General features: G+C 49.5%; 1 protein-coding gene across 2 annotated transcripts in view; it reads left to right on the forward strand.

The window, feature by feature from the left end:
- The first annotated feature begins 905 nt into the window (after positions 1-905).
- MYT1 (myelin transcription factor 1) overlaps positions 906-25,779 on the forward strand; it is a 57,738-nt gene continuing 32,864 nt past the window's right edge. For both annotated transcript variants that reach the window (XM_088064475.1, XM_088064476.1), the window contains exons 1-2: positions 906-1,035; positions 19,050-19,150. The gene's annotated coding sequence lies outside the window, so the exon portion shown is untranslated. The remainder of the gene's footprint in view (positions 1,036-19,049; positions 19,151-25,779) is intronic.

The raw sequence follows: 25,779 nt of genomic DNA on the forward strand, positions 1-25,779 counted from the left end.
TTCTCACTTAGAATTAATCGCTAAACTGTTACCGTTTTCTCCTAAGACTTTTCCTTATGTTGTTCTACCCGTCCCAAAATCCATAATGTAAAATGTAAACCACTTTCCCCGGGATGAAGGTGTTGTCTGCTGGGAATACATTGTGCCTTTTTTTTTTTTTATTTTTTTTTTTGCTTTTAAGGGGAGGAAAAAAAAATTAAAATATTTATACACCTTTTAACCACCGTCTTTTGAATATGTATATCAGCTAATATGCAATACTTCCAGGTTCATAGAGGCGATAAATTTCCCAGTCTGTTCTTTATGGTGATAGGTCATCTTCCTAACCACCAATAAATATTGTAAAGTACTTTCGCTGGAGCTGTGCTAACCCAGGGCATCTGTCACTCGCTGCTTGCTGCTATTAGGAATTATTGGGCCGTACCACGCGCCGGGATGCGCGGGGGGGACACGGAACGGCGCTCGCAGCGCTCGCCGTCCTTTTGTGTTGCTGCTGTCAGAGGAGCCCCGAGCCTCGTGCATATTAATTATGAATCAGCTCGGGTAAAATCATTCACCTTCTGCCGGGTGCTGGGGAGGGGGGAGAGCGAGGAGAGAGGGGCCGGCGGGGCTGGGAGAGCCCCAACTCTCTTTGCACTCAAGGCAGCCGCTCCATCTCTCTGGCTCGCTCTCTTTGATGCTATACTGTAAATTTATTTCACCTCAGAGAGTAAACAGATATATTGCAACCCCAAGGGTTCATGGGTAGTGTATTTACAAAGGGAAGGCGCAGCAAGCCCCCTCTGTGCCATTTCCATTAATGAGAGCGGTCATTAAGTAAATGAGACATTGCCTTTAGCAGGCTTAAGAGTTCACACACTAAGGAGTATCAGATATTTAATTGAAACCAACAACCCGTCTTACACGCGTGTTACTGGTGTAGGGAAGTGGGCTGCCCTCCAAGAACTCTCCCCCCACAACCTCCCCCATGCAAATTTCATGATTGGTTTCCGTGATGTCATTTTGTAAAGGGGCAGACAATAGCTGTGGGGAAAGGTAAGTCAATATTATGTTCTTTCGTTGACAAAGGCAGATAATGCTGGCTTTTTTTTCTTTTTCTTTTTTTTTTTTTTTTCTTTTTTTTCTTTTTTTTTTTTTTTTTTTCTCCCCTCCCCTCCCTTGGATTGAGACAGAGGGGAAAGGCTTTCGGAGCACACAGTTGATGTAAACAGACGCAGGCGTTTCGCCTTTACAGCACGAAGGCTGGGTTGTTGTTTTGAAAATTGCACTGGAGAACCGAGGGGATTTTTATGACGATCATCATGCTCCTAGGTCCATCTTTGCTCGCTCGCTCCCTCGCCGGCTGCGAGACGCTAGTGGACATGTTATGCTTCTGACTGAAAAGAGGTTGAATAAGATGAGAAAGGAGGAGAATTATTAAAAAAAAAAAAAAAAAAAAAAAAAGCACAACGTCGCATTCAACAGGGAAACTTTCTGAATATTTCTGGAAGAGGATGCTTGCCGGGTTTGTGAACCGCGAGATCGGTGGATGTTTATCCGGAGGGAGGTGTTAGCAGAAGACGCTCCCGGGCGCCGGGAGGAGTTTGCGCCGGCGGCGGCGGCGGCCCCGCGGCCGGGGAGCTCTCGGAGGGGCTGGCGGCCGGGGGGACCGGGGCTCCACGGGTCCCTCACCGCGCTCCCCTCACCCCAGGCCCCTTCCTCCAAAACTCCAGCCCAACTCCGCATCTCCGCACTCCTGGGGCGCTGGGGAGCTCCGCGGCCCCCCTCGCCCGGGGACGCGGCTGCGGAGAGCTGGTGGCTGCTCCCTCCTGCCACTGCCAGACTTTTCTTTTTTCTCCTTTTTTTCCCTTTCCCCCCTCCCTCTTCTTTCCGATTATTGCCTACTTTAGAGTTCTCTATTTATAGCATCGAGGCACAAGGGAAGTGTGCCATGTTGGTGGATTTCTCTCTATACGTTGACCACGACAGAAATCTGCGTGTTCTTATTTTTAGCTTGCTCGGAAGAGGCTTTGCTTGGCTAATCTCTTTATCAATTTTAGCAAAGTTTGTTGTTGTGGTTGTTCCGTGGGTTATTCGGAGAGGGAGCGAGGGGCAGGGGGCTGGTGGATGTGCTTGTGTTGCCATCAAGCCCGGCCAGCTGGGCTGAGTTTGGGGTGCAGTTTGCCGGCGGGCAGGACCGACCCTCCTCGGGGAGGCGGCCCCAGAGGGGGTCGGCACCCTCGGAGGCTCTCCCACACAAAGGGGGCAGGTCGTGGGGAGCAGGAGGTTTGGGGCATGCCAGGCTGCCCGGAGCCGGGCAGGGGAAGGGGGCAGGTTGCCCACAGCCCCCCTGGATCCGGCCGGGCAGCAGTGCGGGGACAGCCGCTCTCCTCCCGCTATTGTTGGGCCCCCTCGCTTCGAGCAGCCGCTGAAAACAAGTGCGAAAAGCCCCGGCTAAACCCTCGCCATCGCCCTACCGCTACTTTTAGTTATTCTTTTTTTTCTTTCTTTTCCTTTCCCTCTCTCTAGTTGGCTCATCTGCTGTTATTATCAGCCTTTTCCATATGGCCACTTTAATTAATGGCAGACAAAAGAGAGTTTGGGAGGGGGGGGGGGAGGAGGAATCTAGGAATTAGAGTTTATAGTTGGTTTGTCTCTCTCTGATGCTGTCATAGAAACCAGAAGCAAAGATGCCGCCTTTCCACTTCTTTGTATGATCCTGTTTATTGTTCCCGAGCGGCGCAGATTGGAGCAGGCGCGTGTTGCAAAGCACAAACCATCGCCGGCTGCTACCGCGGGGAAAGCCGGGCACAACTTGTCCCCTTCGGCTCTTTCAAACCTGCCTGCCCTCCCCCTTCTCTCCCCTCCTTCACCTGCCTCGGGAAAAACAAGGACAACTTGGTTTTGGCTTTTTTTTTTTTTCCTTTTTCTCTCTTTTCCTTTTTTGGTTTTTTCTTTTTGTTTGTTTTCCTTTTCCCCTCCAAGTGATATTGTGGGTCTGTGGGATCCCCGCCGCACAAAGAGTAGGAAAACTCTGGAAAGTTGTGGTTTTCCCTTCCCAGAAGGCAGAGGGGAGCTGTCCCCCGTGTCCCGCTGGAGTTGGGGTGCGGAGCGGCGGCTCCGGCTCTGTCCCGGGCGCTGTTACCGAGCAGCCCCGGTCCGCAGGGCTGCGTGGCCGCGCTCGGGGCTGGAGATTTCCCGGGGGTCCGGTCGGGGAGGGCTCTGGGCTGGCAGTGCCGCTTGTCCCCTGCTCGGTCCCGAGTGGGCATCCCATCCCTTTCCCCGGGCCGCTGTCCCGTGGCAGCTCTGGGGGAGTGAGGGGGCAGCGGGGGCACCTCGTGCTGTCGGAAAGATAGAAATTCGGCCCTCTCTCCTCCTCCTGGGATCCTGGGGCTTGGCCCGGCTGGAGGGGTGTCCCGCTGCGGGCTGCTGCTTCAGGTCACTGCCAAGGGTGGCCTTGGTGACTTTGGGGCCGGGGTGCTCCCTCCTGTTTTGGAAAATCCTGGGCTGGAAGTGGATGAGAACCCCCCTCCCTGAAGACCCCAAACCTCCCTCATCCTCCCCCCATCTCCACTCCCTGTCTGTCTGAGCTATTCTCTCCCTTTGCCCCCAGAATCACCCTCGTCCCCAAGGCGGGGGAGCAGGGGGACAGCAGCCCGGGGGTCGGGACCCCTCCATTTCCCACTTCTTGTTGTGGAATGGCCCGGGCTGGGTTGGGAGAGAAGGGGGGCACAGGTTCCTTCCTGCCCGGGACTGTCCCCAACAACCCGGAGTGACAAACTGGGGGCTGGGGGTGGGCAGGGGCAGGCGAAGCCCCGGTTCTGCGCCTCCCCCGGCCCGGCCCGCACGGCCCCGGGAGCCGGAGCGGTTCCTGGCAGTCAGATGATGATGATGATGATGGTGATGATGATGATGATGATGATGATGATGATGAGGGCAGGGCTGACTTGGCAAGACGTAGCTTGGCGTCAGAGCAGCTGCCATTTTAGCAGACGGTACTAAACCCCCCCTGCACCCCCCGGAAGGCTCGGCTTTGGGGTGCTGCCTCCAAACTTGGGATCTGGAAGAGACACGGGGCTCTTCCTGAGCTTTGCGGGGAGCCCTAAGTGCGCCCTAAGCCAGCAACACTCTCGGAAGAGAGTGAATGACACAGCTTTGGAGCTCAGGAATAGAAACTCTTTTCCCTTCCTGAAATCCCGCAGTTTTGCATGAGGGCTTGAGAAGGACAGGGGAAGTCACACTCCTGAACCCCCAAAATCAGTGTCATGCAAAATGCTCTGTCCCTCCCTGTCAGGCGAGGGGCAGAGCCCTCTTCTGCAGCCTCGGAGGGGTTTATTTGGGAAGGGATGCTGCTGCTGTCCCCAGCACAAAGACTGGGGGGACCGGGACCTTCTGCCCGCCGAGAGCAGAGCGAGGAAGGGGAAGCAGAGGATTTACAGTAAAGGCTGGAGCTGGGGCTGGGCTGGGCTTCCCAGAAGACATGAAATGAGGCGTGTGAAGGGGAGGGAGAGGCGGGGAAGCATCGTCTTACCGCGAGCAAGTCATATGTGGAACTTTAGTGGCAAAGTGGGGTACAGGACCTGCTCTTTCCTTTGCTTTGTGAGTTTGTGTGAGTTTGTAAATAGAAAGGCTTATTTTTCCAGCTGTAAACTCTATGTCTGAGTTGTTAGAGCCCTTTCCTTAATGGCAAAGTATCCAAATATCAAAAAATATCACATTATAGCTGTACGGGAGCTGAGCATGGAGGATCCACGCTTCCAGAGCTGGGAACACACCACTGTGTGTTACTCTGCCCCAACAAATCCCCTTTTGGGTTATTTGTTGTGCAGATGCTGTTTGCTCCCTGGCTGTGCAGACAAGGAGGGCTCACACTCCAGGTTTATTTGGCTTTACTGTCCTGCAGCAGCAATGAAAGGATTATCAGCATGGGCTTGACTGCCACACAGCCTCTCAGTTCCCAGGTATTTCTGGAGTTTTGACAGGGCGGAGGTTGTCATCAAGAAACTCTTTCCACCTTTTTCTCTGCCTTTTCCTCCTTTCTGCTGTGTTTTACTGGCTTCTACAAAGAATAACTCCACCCATGTTCCCATGCTTGTCTTCCTGGGTGTGTGGTGAGAATCCACTGGTGTCTCTGACAGCATTAAGGTGGGATTCCATGAAACTTCCCAGCTTAAAATGTTTTTTATCGCTTCTGAGGCTGTTTACCTTTGCAAAGTAGAAGTTTGATCCATAGCCCAGGCCTTAGGAGAATCATGGTGTGAATAGAGAAGTGGAGTGATAAGCACAGGCTGTGAAACATTTCAGGGGTGGAGAAAGGCTGTTTATTTATAAAAAAAATACCTTGTTCCTAAAATGAAATGAATTTGTGTGAGAGTTTCTTCTCAGGGATCTGGGAGCCAGGTCTTGAGTCATGGCAGACAGCAGTGTTGGGACATCCCTTCTGCTCCCTTCAGAGATGGGAGGGGAATCTGTCCCCTCCCACTCTGACAAATATTTTCACCAAGGAGAAAAGGGCTTTGTGGGCTTATATTTGGAGTTTCCCCTCTTGGCAGATTAATCTGTCAAAGGGGATTTCTGGAAGTGCAGTGTTTGCCCTTGCAGAGCTCGGGAGCAGCTGTGTGCTGGCTTTGCCCTTTGGGACAGGGCTGACCCTCAGAAGGTGAAGAGCGGGTTCCAAGCATCTCCTCCCATGCAGGTTCCCTGGCAGCAGCAGCACAGGAGGGGATCCCTTGGCTTCCCTGAGCTGCTTTCCCACAGTATCCTGCCTGGAAGGGGAGGTGGCTTCTGCCTTGGGAATAGCTGAAGCGAGGACATCTCAGGGGCATGAGCATGTATTGAACAACTATGTTTAAAAACAGTAAATATCAAAAATCACCAGAGTGGAGCAGATCCTCAAAATATTTAAACACTGGATTTTCTAAGGGCTGTTTCATAGAAGGCACAAGTTGCAGTTTGAAGGAAAAATGGCAAATAAGCATCCCAAAATGAGTGGTTTTCTATTGTTTTTATTCATCCCTGCAGTGCTCCTGTGAGGTTTGCTGTGGGTTTGCAGGACTGAGTGGGGAGGCAGAGAAGATTTCTGGGCTGGAGAGATCTAGACAAACACTCTGACTGCCTTCTATAAAAAGCTGGTCTCTTGAAGCAGGACTTTGCTCTTTGAGAGGCTGTATTTTGAACAGCTCTGACTGCTTTTTAAAACCATGCACCCCTCCATGCTACAGCAGCCTTTGGGGAGGCAGTGCCTGTAGGAAACCGGTCCAGCAACACCCTGGATGGACCCAGCACTGGGAGCTATGGCTGGTTTTGGGCAGACCCAAGAGGGAATGGGCAGATGTGGCTGTGGCATGTTTATGGATGAGTGTAGGGAGAGGATGTGGGCTGGGAGTGTGCCTGGGTTTCCATCCCACTGCCCTGCTCCTCTGCTGATCCCATCAGAGCATCCTGGAGTAGCCCTTGCCATACACACATTCATGGCTGACTCGGAGGCCAGGGGTGTTTGGTAGCAGCAGGGAAATGAATTGGCTGGGAAAGTTTGCCCAGGGAAGGTTGGTCTGGTGTGAAAGGATGTCAGGAAAGGGAAATTGGGAATTCCCAGGCATAGTTTGGCTGATGAAAAGGTGGCTGGGATCACCTTGTTCTGCCAGCTGGGCTGTTCCCAGCAAATATCGGTTTTAGAGCAGAAAACTGAAGTGCCATGCTCTGCAATCCTCTGATTTTCAGTTTGGTTTGGTTTAAGGAAAAAAAAAAAAGAAAAAAATATTTTTCACCTGAATTAAAATACTTTTGATCTTTGTCTTTCATTGAACTTTTTGCTTCAGAGAGAATAGATTAATAAACACTTTCAAATGGAAAAACATAGTTTGGAAAGGTTCCCCTTTCATCTTTAACACAGAGCTTTAATGCTAACCTGGGTTTGAGTTGGCTGTTCCCCCATTCCTTTTCCCTCGCTTATTTTTTTTTTTTTTAATCTTAACAACAATAACTTTGCTTTTATTGTGATCATACTGGCCTTTACTGGTCACTTTTTATTCTTTCCTTTTTTTATTTTGAAGTCAGCACGTTAAAAAAAAAAAAAAATCACAATGTTATTTTAATCAGACCGAATGAAAGAGCAAATCAGAGCGAGAATTTTAATCTGCCCCAAGCAAAACTGCCTTGTACATCTGTCATGTTGGGATTAGTGGAACTCTTTAAAGAAGCTGCAGACTTTTTAAACAAAGTATTAAACATTTGTGACCTGATTTCCATTCTTACAATATTCTCATTAATAAGAGTGCAGGCTGAAAAGACATCTGTTAGGTCCTATTTGTTTTAAGAATATTAAAGGCTAATAAGAATATTGGGGGTTGGGGAGCCGGGGGGAGTCTAAGTGTAATATTTAGAGCCAAATCTCAGAGCTGCAGTTTTCCAAAGTGATTTTGGGTCTAACTCGGTGCAGGGTAGAGGGAAACACATATCTTGGACCTCGAGTTGGATGCTCCATGTCGCTGTTCGTGGTCTGTTTAGGCTGTTGGTGCTTGTGTGAGGTTTCCCTTTGGACTGAGAGGTTTGCCTGGGGCTCCATCCCTGTTTAAGGAGCAGAGGAGGGGAAACACTGCCTTTCCAAGATAAAATTTAGGCTGAAATGGCGCAGAAGCAGAGATACAGTCTTAAATTGAATGCAAACACAAGCATGCGTGTGTCACCTGCACTCATCCAGTGCTGCTTCGGACCAGCCGGGAAGCAGAGTAGAGAGGGAGTGAAATGTCCTTCATGGGCTTGCTGCTTGTTTTGTGCTCAATGGGAAGGCAGTTAAAGTAAATGGCCCAGCTTGGACCCCCTAAGGAAAAAATAAAGTCAGGCATGTGTTGGGTAAAGTACTTGCTGAAAGAAGCCTTCAGTATTAACGTGCATATATGGTTTAAGAGAAGGTTGCTGTCGACTGCAATCTTTGCATCTTGTTTATGCTTGCTGGGTAAAATATTAACTAAAGCATCTGAACATAAAGTTCTGGTGTGAAAGAATATCAGCAGGGGAGAGCCATATGGTGCCAGGCTGCTAACAAAATACCAAACGCTGGAGATTCCTTTTTGCAGAAGCCTGAAAACTCTCGTTCCCATCCATAATACATGAGTTCACGCCTTTGATTACTCCAAACATTAGTCCAAGTGGTGCAGGAGTCTCTTTGGAGCTTACACAACTTAGGGCACGCTGTGCTCTTCCCCCCTCTTCCTTTACATAAAAGAAATCGATGTCGAGCTGTTAAGATACAAATATCCAATATGCTGTAAGACAATATGTTTCCGAAACTGCTGCGTAAGCTGCCTTCCCTCTAATTAAATATAAACTGCAGTAGAGACTCGGCTTTCCTCGTTCCTCTGCTTGAGATTGTTTGGCAAGCGTGTGGCTCTCCCTAGGACAGCATCTGCAAGCGAGGTTGGTGCCAGTTTTGGGGAAGCCTCTTGCTCCTTGTGGGCGCAATCAGAACCTCTCTGGTCGATGCTGAGGGCTGTAATCGTCTCTCTGAGCAGCAGCTCCCAGGCACGTTTATCTGAGCCCTCTCTGCAAGTCCGGGGTCGGGTGTATTCAGCAGCAAAGGATTCAAACCCAGCATTAGGAGGATCCCCTGGTGAATATTATTATAAGGTACAAGAGATGGCTCAGGGGAGCTTTCATGCATGCAGTATTTTAAGAACAAATTATTGCTGGCAAAATCTATAGGTGACAGTCTGAGGACTTTTGAAAATCTCTCTTTTTTTTTTAAACAATCCCTTGAAACTAACAATTTGACATTGAACAACTTGTGCTTGTCACTGGGCTCCCTGAGTGTGGCTGGTTAAGGTTTGTGGTGAACACCCCATTAACCTGAGCACCTACAGAGTGCAGAGAAACCTCCCCAGCAGCTGCTTTTGGTTAACCCACATCTCAGAGCTGGAGCTTTTCCCTGCTCCTAGTGTTTCTCCAGCCTGGGAGATGTAGGACTGGGGGAGGAAGGCAGTGGCTCTCTAGCAGCCATGGCTTTGGGGCCAAAGCTTGCATTTGAGTCACCTGTTTCAGTTCTTGGACACCCAAACCCTCTGGAAGCACATCAGGTTTGGCACCTAAATGCAGAATTAGGCTTTCCTTTTAGCACTGGCTCTTCCCTTTGTGGCTGTGTGGGCAATACAGGGTGATGGGATGGGAATTTAGTCAATGCCAAAACACTGCTGGCTGAATGTTTGGCAAAAGTTTTAAAGCAGGGAAGGGTTAAATCTACAATGCTGTGTCCCAAAGAAAGGCTGCTCTGGTGAGCTGCTGGGATAAGTGAAGGTGTCAGGTGGCCTTTGAGAGAAATTGCCTGATTTCAGCCTAAAACTGCCTTCTAGTGGGGCTTGAAACCTAAAATGAACCTTTCTGAGGGACATGTGTCCAGTCCTTGCTGTCCACACAAAGCCCAAGTGCCTGTGTGGGAATGAGAGGAAGATAAATGAATTCACTTCCATAGAAAAGGAAAAAAAAATCTTTATTTGTAGGAAATCAAAATCTTTGGGTGGGTGAGATTCTGGGTGAAGTTATGTTGGGTGAAGTTAGCCCAACCTGAGTGCCCCATCACGGAGGAAAGGGTTCATCCCTCTGAAAACTGATGTGGCCATGAGTGTGTCTGGAGTCCCAGCTTCTCCTGCTTTTGCATATGTTTCTCTTCCATAATTCTGAAGCTTTGCATCTAGCGAGCTTCTGGCAAGTGGAGTTAAAGGTTTGTTTGTTGCCCTCAATATTTTGATGTAATTAGTCAGCGAGCAACTCACTGCTTTTGCCCAGAGAAACGCGCTCTCCAAGAACACAAGTGACAGGAGAGGATTAATAGCCTTCTGGAGAGAGCTGCTCCATTTTTTATTTAATAAAAATGAAAAAAAAAAGGAAAAAAAAGATGCCTGGGAGCAATGTTGTTGCTTTAAAAAAAATGACATTTGAAACGGTTAACTCTGCCTGCGGTGTCTCAGCAGAGCACAGAGTTGTCAGCTCCTGTCCCACATTCTCTAGAAACCTTCAACTCCCTCTCATCCTGGAGCAGCTCTCCTGGCTCCCAGGGAGGCAGGTGGCTCTGGCAGGTTGGCTGCTCCCTCTGCACTCACCCACCGAGCAAGGACACCCTGCCAGAACAGGGAGGATTGGGAGAAAATTATTTGGGAGGAGAGAAACTTGTGACTTGCAGGATATGAGCTGGTGCTTGGCTGTGGAGCCTGGGGGTGACTGCACTGGGGACTCTGGGCTTCCCCTGCTCCTGGCTCAGTTTTGGGACAGAGCTGATGGAGAGCAGAGGGCTCAGCTGGTGAAAGGGGCTGGAAGTGGGGATGAATGCTGCTCCAGAGCAGTGCCCATGGGCATCCAGCTGCTGTCTCACCCTCCTCCTTGTTGTCCCTGCATCATATTCCCAAGCGAGCGAAGGCTGCAGGAAGGACAGAAAGGTATCACTCGCCTGTATTTAATTTCAATTACACAGAGCCTGCAGGAGCGCTCAGAGCTGTGCCAGCAGGGCTATAAACTCATCTGATGATTTCCCTTTTTTTCAGGCAAATGGTGCACAGCAGCCACCCCATTCAGCAGCAATAATCCTGGGGGGCTGACACTCGTGCTGCAGTGCTGACTCCTGTTTAATGAGCTGACCCTTCAGAAGGCATTAATTGCCTCATTTTGTGGTGGGCAGCGTGGCACCCTGTGCCTGCCCGTGGTCTGGGGGTTCTGGCGAGGAAATGGTTTGGTTTGAGTGTGCCAAGCCCGGGAGGGGGTGCTGGTGGGGGCTGAGAGCCAGCGGGCACTGAGCAGAGCTGCCTCGTACCCCTGGGGAGCTGCTGCTGCACAATGATCTCACCTCCTTTTATGCCTTATTGCTTCTGTCTCCCTGACTCCATATGACACACGCTTACGTGTCAACTTTTCACTTCTTATATGGCAGCAGAGAGAAAAGGCTTAATATCGTAAAGACAAGCTGGCAGCTGGGAAGTAGCCCATTTAGTCATCTAACTTTGCGTCAGAGGCACTGCCAGCCCCTTCCCTGGCTCTTCCAGGCAGCTTCTCCCTCCTCTGCCCAACCTGGTGTCACATGTGATAGAAATCCCTGCCAGGAAAACACTTCCCAGAGCAAACACTGTCGATGGACCCCAGTCCTGTGCTGGGGACAAGCAGTTTGTGCTCCACAAACACATGTGTGCACCTAATTTGGGCCAAATTTGAAACAATGTGGGGTTTTGTTTAAGCTTTTGGGGTTTTGCAGTTGTTTTTACCCAGAATTTACAGGGCTGAGGGTGAAATGTTACAGCAGATCCAAAATAACTTGGGCTGTGACAGTCAGCACTGGGGCATCTCAGGAGATTTGGAACTCAGAAGGAACCCAAGAATCATTGACAGCTAAATCTATGGATGGCTAAAATGGGAGAGGAAAGACCAGTTCATATTTTCCCTGTTTCTTCTATTCTTCCCCTACACACTGAGGAAATCTGTATTTGCTGCTCAGAAGCAGGTACTGAACCCTGTCCTGCCTCATCCCAGGAAGGTTTTCTGTGGCTGGCTTTTTACATTTGGCTTCCCCTCAGTGCTCAGCCTCGTACCCCCCTGTGCAAACACCGTGCTCAGGCTCTCTCTTCTGTTATCCCTTCATTTCCAAGCTGATGATGGAGTGGTTTGGATGCAGTGTGTCAGATACTCGAGCCGGATCAATGCCTCCAGCTCGATCTGTTTGATGTCCATCCATGCTGGGAGTACTTCCCCATGCAGGCTGACAGCAGCTGTGGGGAAAGGGGACTTTGGTTTCAGCAGTTGCTGGTGCCTTCTTTCACCCCTCAACTTGTTGGGGTGGGCTTGTGTTACCAGTTTGGGGACAGCCCTGTCCCCGTGCCCACAGTGAGGAGATGCACAGAGGGCTGGTGCTGCTGTCGTGGTGGAGGTGGAAGCTGCTTTCCACCAGAGGTGTCCCAAGAGCTGGGAGAAAGAGCTGAATTAGGGGAGTCTTGGAGCTGAAATCCCTGACTCTTACTTGTTCCTCTGAATCGCTGTGGCTCCTTCCTCACCTTCTCCAGCCACCCTTCCCCTTGCTCATCATCAGGCCCAGAGTCCCAGTGTTGCCCTGGAGCCCCTTTGTTCAGCACAGAGAGCACACACAGCCCTAACGCCTTCCCACACCTCCTCGGGTGGGGAAGGACATCCTTGCCCAACACCAGCACTGCCAGTGGACACGCTCCTGGTTCTTCTCCTCACCCCAGCTTACACAGGTTGTTTTTCCCACTCCTGAGGGCTCCTGTGCATCAGCAGCACCACGGGAAGGGTTTCACAAGTCCCTTGTTACCTCACCCTGAGCCATCAGGTGGTTTCCTTCAGCAGCAACCGTCTCGGGGCTGCTTCCTTCCCACTGGCCCAAGACATGCTTCTCCAAAAGCATCTCCAAGAATTTATCTGCACTGAATTCTCCTGCTGGTGTTTCGACAGAGGCTCCACATAGGCTTTCAATTTGGTATGAAAAGTAATTATTGCCGGGGTGCAGTTTAGCTGTTGTGTTTTACAGTGCTGGTAAGGTTAAAAGAAATAATAATAATAATACAAGAAAGACTCAACCAGAGTAACTGCCTGCAACATGCTATTTGCATTTTTAAGGAAATACTTCTTTGAGACAGCTTGGGTGAAAGGTCGGCATTTGCATATAAATGGAAAAGAAAGTGTGTGATGCTGGAAGTTACATCTATATTATTTTCTCAGCAGTGAGCTGCTGTTCTGGAGATTAAGGGACGCAGTTTGCATTTAGCTTTTGTTGAATAGAGAAGGCACCAGGAAAGGCAAATTAGAGCAAAATAATGAGGGAAATGTGCAAGGAGAAGGAAGCAACATCCTGTTTCTGAGAGATGCTCTCCTGCATGGCTGACACTTCACACGGCCGCTTGCACACGCGCTGGGCACACGTGGGTGAGCGTGGCTGAGAGGGGCTCCCTTTGCACAGACAAAAGGCTGGGTGCTGGGGATGACACCAGTGGCAGGAGGGGTCCCTGCTGTCAATAAGCCTGGCAGAAAGGAGGATGATGGTGCTCATCATTTGGAAGTGATGTGCTGGGGTTTGTTTGTTGGTTTTGTTTCTTTGTGTTTTTGGGTTTTTTTAAATTTTTTGTTTGTTTGTTCTGGTTTTGGTTTTTTTTTAATATTGTTATTTTCTCTTTTCATTCAGGCTCAGGTATGTTTGGAGAGGAATTATCAGCCATCTCAATGAGGTTCCTTCAATTGAAGTAGGAACATTCACACTTTGTGGCTGGCAGGGCAAAGGCAGGAGGCAGGGAAATCCACAACTCAGGTCTTACTCTTGCCTTGAAGGGGTCCCACATCCTGTGAGATTTTCTAGGCCCTGCTGCTGCCCTGGGCCTTGGAAACACCAAAAGGATTCTCTGGTGGAGAACCCCAGTGCTTTGTTTCCCCTCTCGTTGGTGGCCTGGCTTGCCACACTCAGAGCAGCTTTGTGCTTTGACAGCTCCCCCATGGAGCTGGGGGAAAATTGGACGTTGAGCAATGTTCACTCTTTAATCTTTTTGATCAGTACTTAAGAACACCATGCAGACAGCAGCGGTGCTGCGGGCACACGGCTTTTGTTCCTCTCTCGAAGAGTACACAAGTGCTGCAAGGATGGAAGGTGAAAAACACCTCCTTTTGTACCTTCTGCTGTGTCCTGCTGCTGCGTACTGTGCTGCTGCCGCTCGGTAGGGAAAGAAAAAAGGCTCTAATAAAAACTCTTATTAACTGGCCATGAACACTGGAGCATGAATATTGCTTTTAATGAGGAGACACTGTAGCCTCATTTGCTTCCCTTGCATTGTAGGTGCACAGGGCTTCAGTTCCTGCAGCCCTGGGTGGTACAGAGAAACAGGAGGGAGTGTTGGTCCTGCCCTAGAGCACAATTTGGTGTGCAGAGGTGCTGGGCAGGGGTGGAAAGAGGACCCCAGATGAAGGGTGGCAGCACAGCCATTGCCAGGGTCTGGGGATGTCAGGTCCCATGGCAGGGTGATGTCTGCACCCTGCTCCTGGTGGATTTTAAGCTTGTTAATGAATCCTAGTTAATGAAACTGAGGGTTTTGATCCCTCTCCAAGGAGCAGTTTTCCATGCTTCTTCCCATTGCAACATGGGGTTTTTTTGTGCTTGGGAAATTTGAATCTTTTTGTGATTCAAGCAGTTGCTCACTGTCCTGTCCTAGAGCCATGGGGAAGGACTGATTCCCTGTTCCCATCAAAGAGATGACAAAGAATTCAAGAGCATGCAAAGGTGCCAGGTATGACAGGAGAAAGCATGAGCTGGCAGGGCTGAGGTGACCACAGGGGCTGACAGAGCTGCCTGGGCAGGGGTGGCAGCTGACAGCATCAGAAGCAGGATGAGCCAAGAGGTGAGGTGGCAGGGGCTGGGAAGGAGGACGTGAGTCACTTGTGCTTCAGGCAGTGCTGGAGGAGGGAGCAGAGGCAGGGGATGCTCCCTGGCTGCAGGAATGGCTGGGAAGGAGAGTGGCAGGTTGTGGTGGCTGGAAATAGGGAAGCAGCAGCACGATGCTGGCAGTGACCTGTCCTCTTTCCCTTGGCACAGTCTGGTGCTCCCCTCCTGTGTCCTGTGCCCCAGGACCCGCAGAGCTGAGCTGTACTTGGCTGTCAGCACCGAGCACCTCGGAGCTGTGCTAGTGCTGAGCCAGTGGCTCAGTGTGTCAGCAAGGCACGCTGGGCTGCAGGGGGCTGTTTGGCAGGGAAAGCACCAGAAAGGCTTGTTCCTACTGAAATCAAACTCTTCCTTTCCTTTGGGTAAGGGGAAAATAAAAGGTCAGAGCATGCATCACAGATTTTGTGATGTCAAAGCGTGTGGTTTGGTAGCAGGGTGGGTTAAGCCAGCACTGTGTGTTTGTCGGGGCAGTGGAATCACAAATGTACTTCTCTGGTGCAATGAGCTGTTGGGTCTCTGGACAGCCATGTAGTGCTGCAAGGCACCCTCTGGCTCTGTGCTGCCAGGAGAGGAGCCACGGCTGGGAATGATGTGGGGATGAGCAGCAGAGAGCTCCTGAGCAAACTTTGTGAGCTGTGCAAACAGGCAGGGATGGGGTCAGCTCTCCACTGCTCAGCTCTAGCTTTTAGGAGGAAACTACTCATGACCCCTTAATTTTGCTTTTTATAGAGATCACAAACTCACTGGGACTTCTCCTAGGGGAGAACATCAAAGTTCAACATCCCCATCCTTGGAAGTGTTCAAGTCTGGCTGGGTTGGACAGGGATGGGAGCAGCCTGGGGTAGTGGAAGGTGTCCCTGCCCATGGCAGGGGGCTGGAATGAGATGAGCTTTGTCCTTTCCAACCCAAACCATTTGATGATCTCCCTGGTGATTGCCCAGCTCCTCTATAAATATGATAAGGAAAACTATCTTTAGTTTAGCAAATAAACAAAGTAAAACCACGATCCAGCCAGCCATACTACATCTCCCATCCATACATCCCATCTTAACTAATTATTAAATCATATTTGCTGATAAGTATGAGATGTAATATCTATTACACAGCTGTTAAACCTCAATTAATATGTTTTAATGATCAGTCGTTTACTGTGCAATATACAATTAACATCCGGTATTAGATCTTAAATTAAATGCGTGTTTGGGAAGCTAAATTTGCAGCACTGAACACAGCCCTGCTGCAGTAAACAGAGATAATTGCCTGGAATAAGCAGCATTCCTGTGCCCTGAGAGGGGGCTAAACCAACACTCCTGGCATTGGAGATGAATGGAGGAGAATTGCTGAAGAAGCTGGGTTCTACTTTTTCAGTGTATTTTGATTCCTACAGAGGTTTTAATTCCTTTCCTTTGGAAAAAAGCACCCTGATGTAGAGCTGCTGTGTTCCTGCAAGTGGGAAGGTTGAGGTGTGTGGGGTGCTGGCTCAGAGGGGTCTTTACTTGGCAAATGTTGGGTAGGAACGTGGGGCAATTAATTGTGCTGAATCCTGGGGCTGTGTGAGGGCGTTCAGTGCTGCAGCTTGGAGCTGAGGCCTTAAATCAAAGATAAGGCTCAGGTTACCTGTCAGCAGGAAAGCTCTCATTGCACCAAGGGCTTGGGGCCATGCAGGGAAGTAAATTCACTGCTCGGTGCTCTCCAGGCAGTGGCCACAGAGCTGTGTGTGTGGGCAACAAACTGCAAACTCACAGAAACACAGAATGCTTTGGGTTGTGACCTTAAAGATCATCTTGTTCCAGTTCTCTGCTGTCAGGGACACCTTCCATGACTGCAGGTTGCTCCAGGTTCTGTCCAGCCTACTTCCAGGGATGGAGCAGCCACAGCTTCTCTGGGCAGCCTTTGCCAGGGCCTCCCCACCCTCTGAATAAAGAACTTCTTCCTGACAGCAAATCTAAATCTCTGCTTTCCTCCTTGTCCCAGCACTATTCACCCATGTAAAAAGTGTCTCTCCCTGCTTTCTATAAAATGCAGGGATGTCAGACAGCCAGCAGTGCAGAGGGGTGCAGCAGCCCAGGAGAGGCTTCTCAGATTAGAGAAGGAGTAAAATTTGGCTTTGAGATTTTTTTTAAAATTCACATAAAAGATGGGGCCACAGAATGCTCCCTTTGATCCCTCACACTGCTGCAGTGTGGCCTCTGAGAAGCGAGCCCACGTTGTCTGGTGGGATGCTGAGGGACCCAGCCTGCTCTCAGCATGCTGCTGCCTCGTTAACTCAGGATTCACCTTTCCCATGAAAAATGTGCTGGAACAAAAATGAAGAAAAATTCTTCTCCTTTCCTTTTTCTTTTCTTACACTTGGAGGAACAAATGAAGATTGATATGTTTTTCCTCTAGACTTGCAGTTTAAATATGCAGTAATGCATCTTATGAGGAAAGGCAGCCTTCACCACCCATGTTTTCTCTACGGAACCTTCCCCTCACTCCATCACTTTGCTATAGCAGGTGTAACCTCTGCAGAGATTTGGGGACAGGGTGGGGCTGCAGCTGGGGCTCCCCTGGCACTGTGAGGACATGTGTGAGAGCTGACTGCCACCAGGCACCCCCCTCCTCATTTTGTATTCATCCTCACCCCAAAGCTTCCTATGAGGTTTGTTGTGTTTATTTTTGGGGGACTTTTTTATGATTCTTTGGAGGGCCAAATTTAGGGGGTTTTTTTCAAATTAATGTTTTCTTCTGTCTTTGGGAATTTGAAGTAAAACCCACGAGTCTGATTAACACTCCAAATTGCTGTGGTCTCCCTCCAAAGTTTCCTCATCATCTTGCTTGGGATTGGATGAAGGTGACTTAAACATTTCCAGGAACCTTTTGTTTTGTACCAGGATTCCACACTTGCAATGCTTTGGCTCACAGCTGTAGGTATCCCAGAAAGGGACAGATAGATTCAAGGTTTGGGAGAGAACTTCATTTGGCAAAGGATGGCGGTGGCTTGTCATGAATGTTGATGGGGAAAAGCAGCCCAAGACTCCAGTGTGGGCTCCAGTCCTGCCTGGGTGGGTGGTACTGAGGAGGGAGATGGGGGCAAAGCTGGTGTTTTCCTTTGGGCTGTGATCCATCAGACCAGCTGAGCATCTAAGCAATTTTCCAAGGGGGTGTGGATGCAGGTGCTCCAGGCTCTGAACTATCACTGTCCAACCTCAATGCCAGGAGGGGACCCCAGAATATGCTGTTCCCTCTGGGATCTGCTTCCCATGGGCTAAAAAACACATTTAAGGCAATATCCCACACCTTGTGGGTGGCCCAGGCAGGGGTTAACAGTCTTGTCCTTCACATAACCAGTGAGCTTTGTTTCTGCTGAAGCCAGGATCTGGAGGGAGGTGGAAAGGGCAGAGCCAGCAGTGCAAGCTGATCCTCCCTGGAGACCAGATGCATTTAAGCAGCATGGAATAGAGGAAATCTGATTCCAGTGTTGACAGAGCTGTCTTGGCCATTCCAACTGGGCTGGGCAGAGGGTCTGGAGCAGGCTGGAAGGCCTCTGAGTGTGGCCAGCACACCTTCAGCCAGGCCAAGGCTCCTTGCCCCAGTCCTTTCCCCCTTCTTGCTTAAAGGGATGAAGGCATGGGACATCAGCATGGGGCCTTTGGCAAGGAGGAGATGGCACTTTGAGCCAGATTTAGCCACAGCAGCTTCCAGGGTTGACCATTTGCCTGCGACTTGGGCTCATATGGGAAAACAGGCCCAGAGAGGATGAGTCTGCACGTGTTGCTAATTTTTCCCCGTTGTGGTTGAATGTCATGCCATCTCTTCCTTTCAAAAATCTATCTTTCAGGTTATCCAGGATCCATTGTGTGTACAGTTTAACCCTCTCTCTGCTCCTGCCCCTGCTGCATCCCATAGAGGATGCTCCTGTTTTAAAATGTGCTGTTGGGGAAAGGATGCTGAGGGAAATGCTTTAGATAAGCAGACAGGCAGTGCTGGCCTATGAGTGTACTATTGAAACATCTTTATTTCTTCTTATTTGATATTTTTCCCCTCTGTTCTCCATTCTTCTGTCCATTTCTAGCTTCTTTCCCTCATTTTCCTTGGTTTTCATCATCTGCTTGGCCATCTGTGCCTCCCCACTCCCTTTTCTCAGAGCTTCTCTGAAGAAGAATAATGTTTCAGCAGCTCTTGGATTTTGTCTGCAAGCCTTGAGCCTTTTCTGAAGGTCCAGGCTAGAGCACAGTGCTTCAAACAGGATCTGGAGTCTCTAACACAAATGATTATCCTGTGACACCTAGCAAAGTCTCCCCAGCTGCCCTCTTGGCTTCAGAACAGCCGTTTTAGGACAAATACATAAAGGTGACTTTGACAGTCACCTATCTCAGGAACAATTTTGGATGTACATCACCCTAAGATTGAGTTATCTGAGTCTTTCAACGTTAATTTTCAACTGTTAACAGTGTGTTTTCCAACACTGCAGAGTTGCAGGGTTTGGAGTAGGCTAAGGGTGGAAATTCTTTATGGTTTGGGCTTTCTTTATGCTTAGGGCATGGAAACCCTCAGGATTTGTATGGCCATTAAAAAAAGCTGGCAGGGAATGAATACTGCATTTCTACCTCTGGTTGGTGCTGCTGAGGGGGTGCTGGGCTGGCTCTGGGTCCTGATCCCATGTTCCTCTTTCCCTCCCCAGAAAATGAGTTTCGGGGTGAGCTGCTGAACCAGAGGTGGACCTGTGGAGAGAAGATCAGCAGCTGCGAGGGAGCCGCTGGCCTGCACGGCACACACATCAAGGTGAGTACACAGGCAGGGACATTTTTTGGACAGTGACCCCCCCCACCCCATGTGTTGGCCATGGGACAAGGGCCACATGTGCTCCAGCTCCTTCTGGACCAGCTGCTCCTGGGGGAATGGAGCCTTTCCGGTACCCACAAAGTGATGGGCAGGACTTGGAAATCTCTGTCTCCGTGCTACAGCCAAACCTCCTGTATAGTGAATCCGGGCAGGGAGGGCTTCCAGCTGTCGAATTTTGGCTTGGAGTCCAGATATTTAAATCCTTGCCTTCCTCTCCGGTGCCATCCTTCAAGGGTGGCTCAGATCTGGGTATTTAGGTCACTCCCAGGCCTGTTAAAATAGGCCCTTTCTCCAAGGCGCCGGCTGGTCGGAAGGAGCCCCTTGAACACCAGGTGAAGCTGTGGTGCCTTTGGAGGGGACAAGCGAGTCATTCATCCCCACCGGGACCCTGGACAGCTCCTGGGGCTCAACACAGCCACTCATTTACTGCTGCAGCTGTGCCTGATGAAAGAGGTACAGCCAAGGCTGTCAAACCTCCCGGCAGATTCACTGCCAGCAGATTAGGAAGCTTTAATTAAGCAGAGAACTGGGCTGTTCATTGCACAAATAGTGCTTCCTGTCCTATTTTGACCTCTCAGTAGTCAGGCACTGTCTCCAGTGAGTGGATGGACCCACCTGGGTGATGTGGAAGCTTCTTTGGGTGACTGATGTTGCCAACTCTTCCTGCATCCCTAGATAAACCAAACCCCAGGAAAACCCCAAACCAGCAAAAATCCACACTTAAAAACATCCTTCTTCACTAACAAGCTGTCAGCTGCACGCAGGTGTCACCAGGAGAGCTCACACCTTCTTAGAAAGCAGAGTAAGCAGTTGTTGCTATATTTAAAATGAGCTCAATTAAGGCTTTTCTATTGAACCTGCCAAATAAGCACTTAGGTTAGATTTAATAAGATTGTCGTATGTTAATAAAGTAATGATTACAAAAGGTAACATTCCCAGTACCTGGCGCTCATCTGGTGCTCTGCCTCTAAAAAGCACATCACGATTATTAACTGTTCCTTGCAATCCTCAGCTCTGCTTATCTGTGCTTTATCTGAGTGCCAGGGGTGAGAGGAGGGGATGGGGAGGGGAAGTCTGGAGGGAGCCTGTGTGGGTGTGCAGCCTCCTTACCTCACGGGGGGAGAGGTCCCGATCACTCTCTAACCTTTGGATCCGCATTGTGTGCACACGCTTGTGGCTTCTCTGTGTGCTCATAAATATATATTGTATTTAAATGTACTTTTTCATGCCAGTCACAGCTCGTAATCCACAGGATGTGCAGCGGTGAAGGACAATGGGATGTGGGGCACGTTTACTTATTTATTTTTTTCCTCTAAAGAAGTGCAGGCATGGGATAAAATTTCCCATGACAGGTTTGAAATGAGATCTCTGCAGTGCTGGGGAGAGCTGATCTCTGCATGGAGCCAGCTGAGCCTGGACGCTGCTGCCAGGGCTCCTCCTGGACCACAGTGTCTGGTGGCAAAATGAACCTTTGTCTCCCAAATCTCTATTTTCCTGTGCCATTGGGATTTAGCTGGGAGGTAGCTGAATAGCAGGCAGGTTGTTGGTGAGGGCTGACTGCTGTCAGCACAGGTGAGGGGATGGTGGTGGGGCCACCAGAGCCCATCCCTGCCATCCCCTTCCAGAGATGCATCTCAGCAATCCCCTCACAGTGTGCCACTCAAGGATAATCTCATGGAAAAGGCGGCTGGCTTATCACAGAGCTGGAAAAAAAATGAGATTGAGGAACTACAATATTTTCCCCCCTCTTCCCTACCTCTTCCTCTGGCACAAGAGCCATCGGCACTTACGGAGCCACTTAGGTCTCCCTGGCATTGGGGCTGTGCCTTGTAGCGCTCCCCAAGAGTGGAGAGGAAGGTGTGTGTCAACTTCAACCACGGCCTCTGGAATCACCCAGCCTAACGCTGGGCTGTCAGCGCTGTGGAGGCAACGGTGCAGCTGTGCCTGTGTCAGATGTGATGCTCAGGAGCAGCTTTTTCTGCTCCGCTTCCCTCGAGTGTGGAGGACGCTGCTGCCATCGCTGCGGAGCAGCGGCGCTCGGGCAGCGCTTCACTCGCAGCACTGGCTGCTTTCAGAGGGGGGCTGGACCCTTCCTGCAAATGCAAAGTGACAGCACGGCTTCAGGAGGATGTTTGTGACACAGCTGGAGTGTCGGGTTGGAGGTGGGTACAAGCTGTGGGTTTGCATCTCAACATGTCAAGGCAAAATCCTGCCCCCCTCCCCGGCTGCGGGCCCGGGAACACCGTGCAGGGTGTCCTTTCCTGGAAGCAGTCAGAGAAAAAGGCAGACGGGAGCTTATTCAGCCGAGAACAGGACTCACAATAGGTGGAACGTCAGGAGGATTTAAATCAAGCAGCTAGGAAGACCCTAAAGGAAGAAGAGGGAAAAAAAAACCCCTCCTAATCTCAGAGTGTGGTTATAAAATAGCAGCTGGGAGCTACTACTGAGTAGCTTTAAAAGTAGAGGCATGTTGTTGATCAAGAGTATTTCTTCCTCCATCAATCTTTATTTATTTATTTAAAAAATTCACAGCTAGAGAAGGTCCAGCAGGACAAAGTCCTCCTCATTTTCTGCAATGAACAAAGATGCCATGGCACTTTACAGAGAGGAAAGAGGAGAAATTTGGAGACCCAGATCCAGGTCTCTCCACCTGTGTTCAGCCTGCAACAGCCAAGGAGGAATTCCTTATAAGAAACAAAAGGGAGGTGAAATCAGGATAGGCCATTCAAGCCCATCCTCACTGAGAGGCAGTTTTGCTGCCTTTTCCCTTGAGGAGCTCAAAAAGGGACTCCTTGGATCTTCAAGAAGGGAAGGACCAAGCAGAAATCCTCTTTTTAACAATTCTGTAGGAGAAAATGTCATTTCTTCTGGCATTTTCCTTCTGCTGCTAGGCAAATATAAGTTGAGGGGGTTTTAAAAACTAAAAATAGAGGCACTGTGTGTCTGTCTGTCCCTCTAAAGCTCAGATGCTGCTTCTTGCAATTGGCATTTTGCTACATCTACAAATAGGCACCGATGGAAGCTCTGCTGCTTTCAGTGTAAAATAAATATTCCTGCTGAATCCTCACCTCCCTTTGTCCGGCTGAAGGGGTTTTCAGCGTGTTTATTTTCTCTGAGCTCTGTGGTGCTCTTGAATACATATAAAGTATTACTGCTGACCGGGGGGAATTTCAGCAGGGCCTTTAATGGCAGATTTGCATAGAGCTGTCGAAGCCCAGGCACACCTGGGCATCAGCACGTGCTGGGTTCCCAGTGGGTTTGTGTTCTGTTATGTTCCTCAGGCTTCCACTGGAAAGGAAATGTGTATTAAGACAAGAAGGAAGAAGAAAATGTCAACCCTGTAGGTACTCTGTAAAATGAAACTTCAGATCCATGCTGTATTGCTGTCGTGGCAGCAGAACAAGACCTTGACTATGGAATCTGGCAGTTAAAATTCACATTGTGCTCAGGTTAAACTCTTTTTCAAGTTTATCTGTCTGAACATCATTGATTTAAGTCTGCATCATTGACAAATTATCATTATAACTTTTATTCTGCTCGTGTCAGGGAGCTCCTTAGTGCAGGGTAAACAGGATAGGGGACATTTCTTACTTTCAGAGAGAAAAGAGGGGGAAAAAGGGCACATAGAGATGAAGTGATGTTCCTAAGAGTACCCTGACTGCCACAGGCAGAGCACTGATGTGAATCCTGGAGGGAATACCAGCACAGGGTCCTTTCAGGTAGTGTTGGGTTAGGAAACTTGCAAGATGCTGATTTTGATTTAAACTTAGAGATAACCCATGGATAAGGTGAGGAGGTATGGAATGAACATCTGTCTTTTCCAGACAGACTAATGTGCTTGTGACTGGCATCTGGCAGCAATAATTTATTTGCAGGTTTCCTTTTGGACTGCTTTGTTTTCATTCAGTTAAAGCAATAAGACTGAAATCCAGACAGCTCCTCAGCCTGGCTGTTATGTGAACAAGAGAGAGACCTAATGAAAATACCCTGTCGGTCTCCAGGACTGCAAACATGCACTGTGTGACCTGAAATTTCACATTAAAACGATCTGTCTAGAGGGCTTCTGGCTGAGAAGGCAACAATAAAGGACAATGGTTTCATGTAACCTTCCTGCATCTGAGCCTGATATCACAGAGGCTCCAGAAGCACAGTCAGGGCTCTGCCAGTTGTTTAAGTTGCCTGGGAGGAGCAGGGGCTGAGCTCTGAAATGGATCTTATTCCTGGTGTTTCTGCACTTTGGAGGGAAATGAGGATTTTTGAGGATGATCCTGATGTTGGTTTAAGCAGAAAAAAGGAGCTTGATGGTAGAAAACAGAATCTGTGAGGGCAGAGCCCACCCCATCCTGATGGTGATGAAATGAAACATTATAAATACACAGCAGTGAGGCTGTGTCAGGATCTCTACACAAGTAAGGGGGTCTTCCCTAGGGGGAAAACTCCCATTAATTTAGAAGTTTGTGGTTGGGTTGTTTGTTTGGGTTTTTGTGGGGTTTTCTTTGGTATAATAGGCCAGGCAAGGCAGCCTATTTGGCTTTTCCGTTCTGTGGTCCTCAGCAAGGTTGGGTCACCAGGTGTCCCTTCCAGCCCTGGGAATTCTGTGATTCTGTGGGTCTGGCCCTGCCTTAGGTGGCTCCTATCCGCTTAGCCCATGTGCTGACTGAATCTGCTCCTGTCTTCCCAGGGTGTTTGATCCTGGTTTGAAACAGGAATGAGAGGCAATGGGAGGAATTGCTCTGTGCTGTAGTGCGGAGCCTGGATGCCAGCTCACACGATATTTAACTCCTGAAGACAAATGTGACCTGAAGTGGGATCTCCCCTATTTATAGATAAGAAGCTTGAGCCCATCCCACCTGCCTGGCTAAGAAAAATGACATTTTGCTTTGCTTTTCCATGCTGTTTGGGTCCCAGCCCCTCTTTTTTTGGCCTGAGCTGGCCCCTCACAGGTGCTGTCCATTGCCCTTCCCACAGCCTGACCTTCTCTGCCACTTTGATCTGCAGGAAACACATATTGCCAGGTCACCACCCCAGCACACGCCAGTTCCCGGTGAGAACTGCCAAAAGAGGAAAAAAAGAGAGAGAAAGAAGAAAGAAAAAGCCCTCTCTGGGGTTCCTGTTGGTTGGTTGCTCCCAGCAATCCGAGGTGCCGTTGCACTGGCGGCGTGCGGCGGCATCAGGGAGCGAGCTCAGCGCACGCCGGCGTTGAAAGGCTCATAAATGTAATGAAGTCCCTGTGACACCTGCTCCTCTGCACACTTTAAACGGGAGCCATCGGTCCGCAGGGAACTGGGGCTTTAAAAATACAAATTATAGTAATTGTCTGCTGTGTTATTGGGAAGATTGTAATAAACGTGGAGCACAACACCGCCGTGCCATGAGCTGAATGCTGACAGGACGCATAAATCGCTCCAGGTTTTGATTCCCCTCGCCACCCCCATATTTTTTTTTTTTTTTCTTCTTTCCTCTCCACCATCCCCATCTAACAAATCATTGCATGTTAACATTGAATTTCTGGGAGGTGGCAGTGTGAAGGAGAGAGGCGCTTGGGGAAAATTTCATCCCTCTCCTGAGGGGTTTGTAGCTGTGATGCCCCAAGGGCTGGGGACCTTAGTCCCCTCTCCCTGCCTGCTCCAACAGCCTCCCTCCCTCTTTGCTGCTCCCAAACCTCAGGGAAAGCACCAAGCAGTGCCTCCTTTGCAGGTGAGAACCCCTGGCCCTTCTGTTGGGAACTGGGGGTGGCATTCATCAGGACATTTTTAGGGTGCACACAGGGACTCAGCAGCACGTACCCTACATGCTCTACATCCATGTCCCTTCCTGCCCCTGGAGCAGAGAGAGCAGAGATGGTGTCCCTGCTCTATCAGGGTTGATGGAGCCATGGAACCTCCTCATTTAGGAATGATACAGGAGCTGGTTTGTTCTTTCTCTAACTGGGCCTGTAGAGGACATTCCAAAGAGAGTTTATTATGTCAAATCCCACTTGTAAATGGTTCTTTCACCTCCTTTTCTCTCTCCTTGTTATCTCTGGAGGAAAAGTCCCACATGATAACGCTGCAGTAAAACCCAGATTGTCTTCCCAACCTTCCAGGCTCTGATCCCCTGCCCTGCTCACACCCCGATCTTGCCATTCCCCCTTGGCATTTACTGCCAAACACTCCTGCCTGCAGAGAGAGCATCTGCGTCGAGGCTGAGATGTAAAACAGTTCTTTGACCACTTCAGCAGCTCCTCTGACAACTTTAATGAAATCCCATTTATATTATTCCAGCCGCATCTTTGTGCCATGCCATGGAGGTCCCTGCTTTCCTGCTCCCACCTCCGGGCACTGCCTGCTTTCAAAGGTGCTGGACCCCAGAGGTGGCTGCACTTCAGACTTCTGCTACCTTGTGGCATGTGGTGATGTTTAATTAATATCCAGAACTTTGAAGTCCCCGATGTTACTTATTCATGCCCGTGTTCCCTGCAGACCTCGTGTTTGATGTCCACGTTGTGAGTTATTTAGATGCAGTCCTCTTTGTGGCAAATTTAAGCAGAGAGGAGAGGTTGCTCTTTAGGGCACTTGTGAAAAATTTCA

This window comes from Pseudopodoces humilis, chromosome 19 (genome assembly GCF_049639895.1).
Source record: "Pseudopodoces humilis isolate 2021_Gansu_Grassland_sample_001 chromosome 19, ASM4963989v1, whole genome shotgun sequence".
Taxonomy (NCBI): Eukaryota; Metazoa; Chordata; class Aves; order Passeriformes; family Paridae; genus Pseudopodoces; species Pseudopodoces humilis.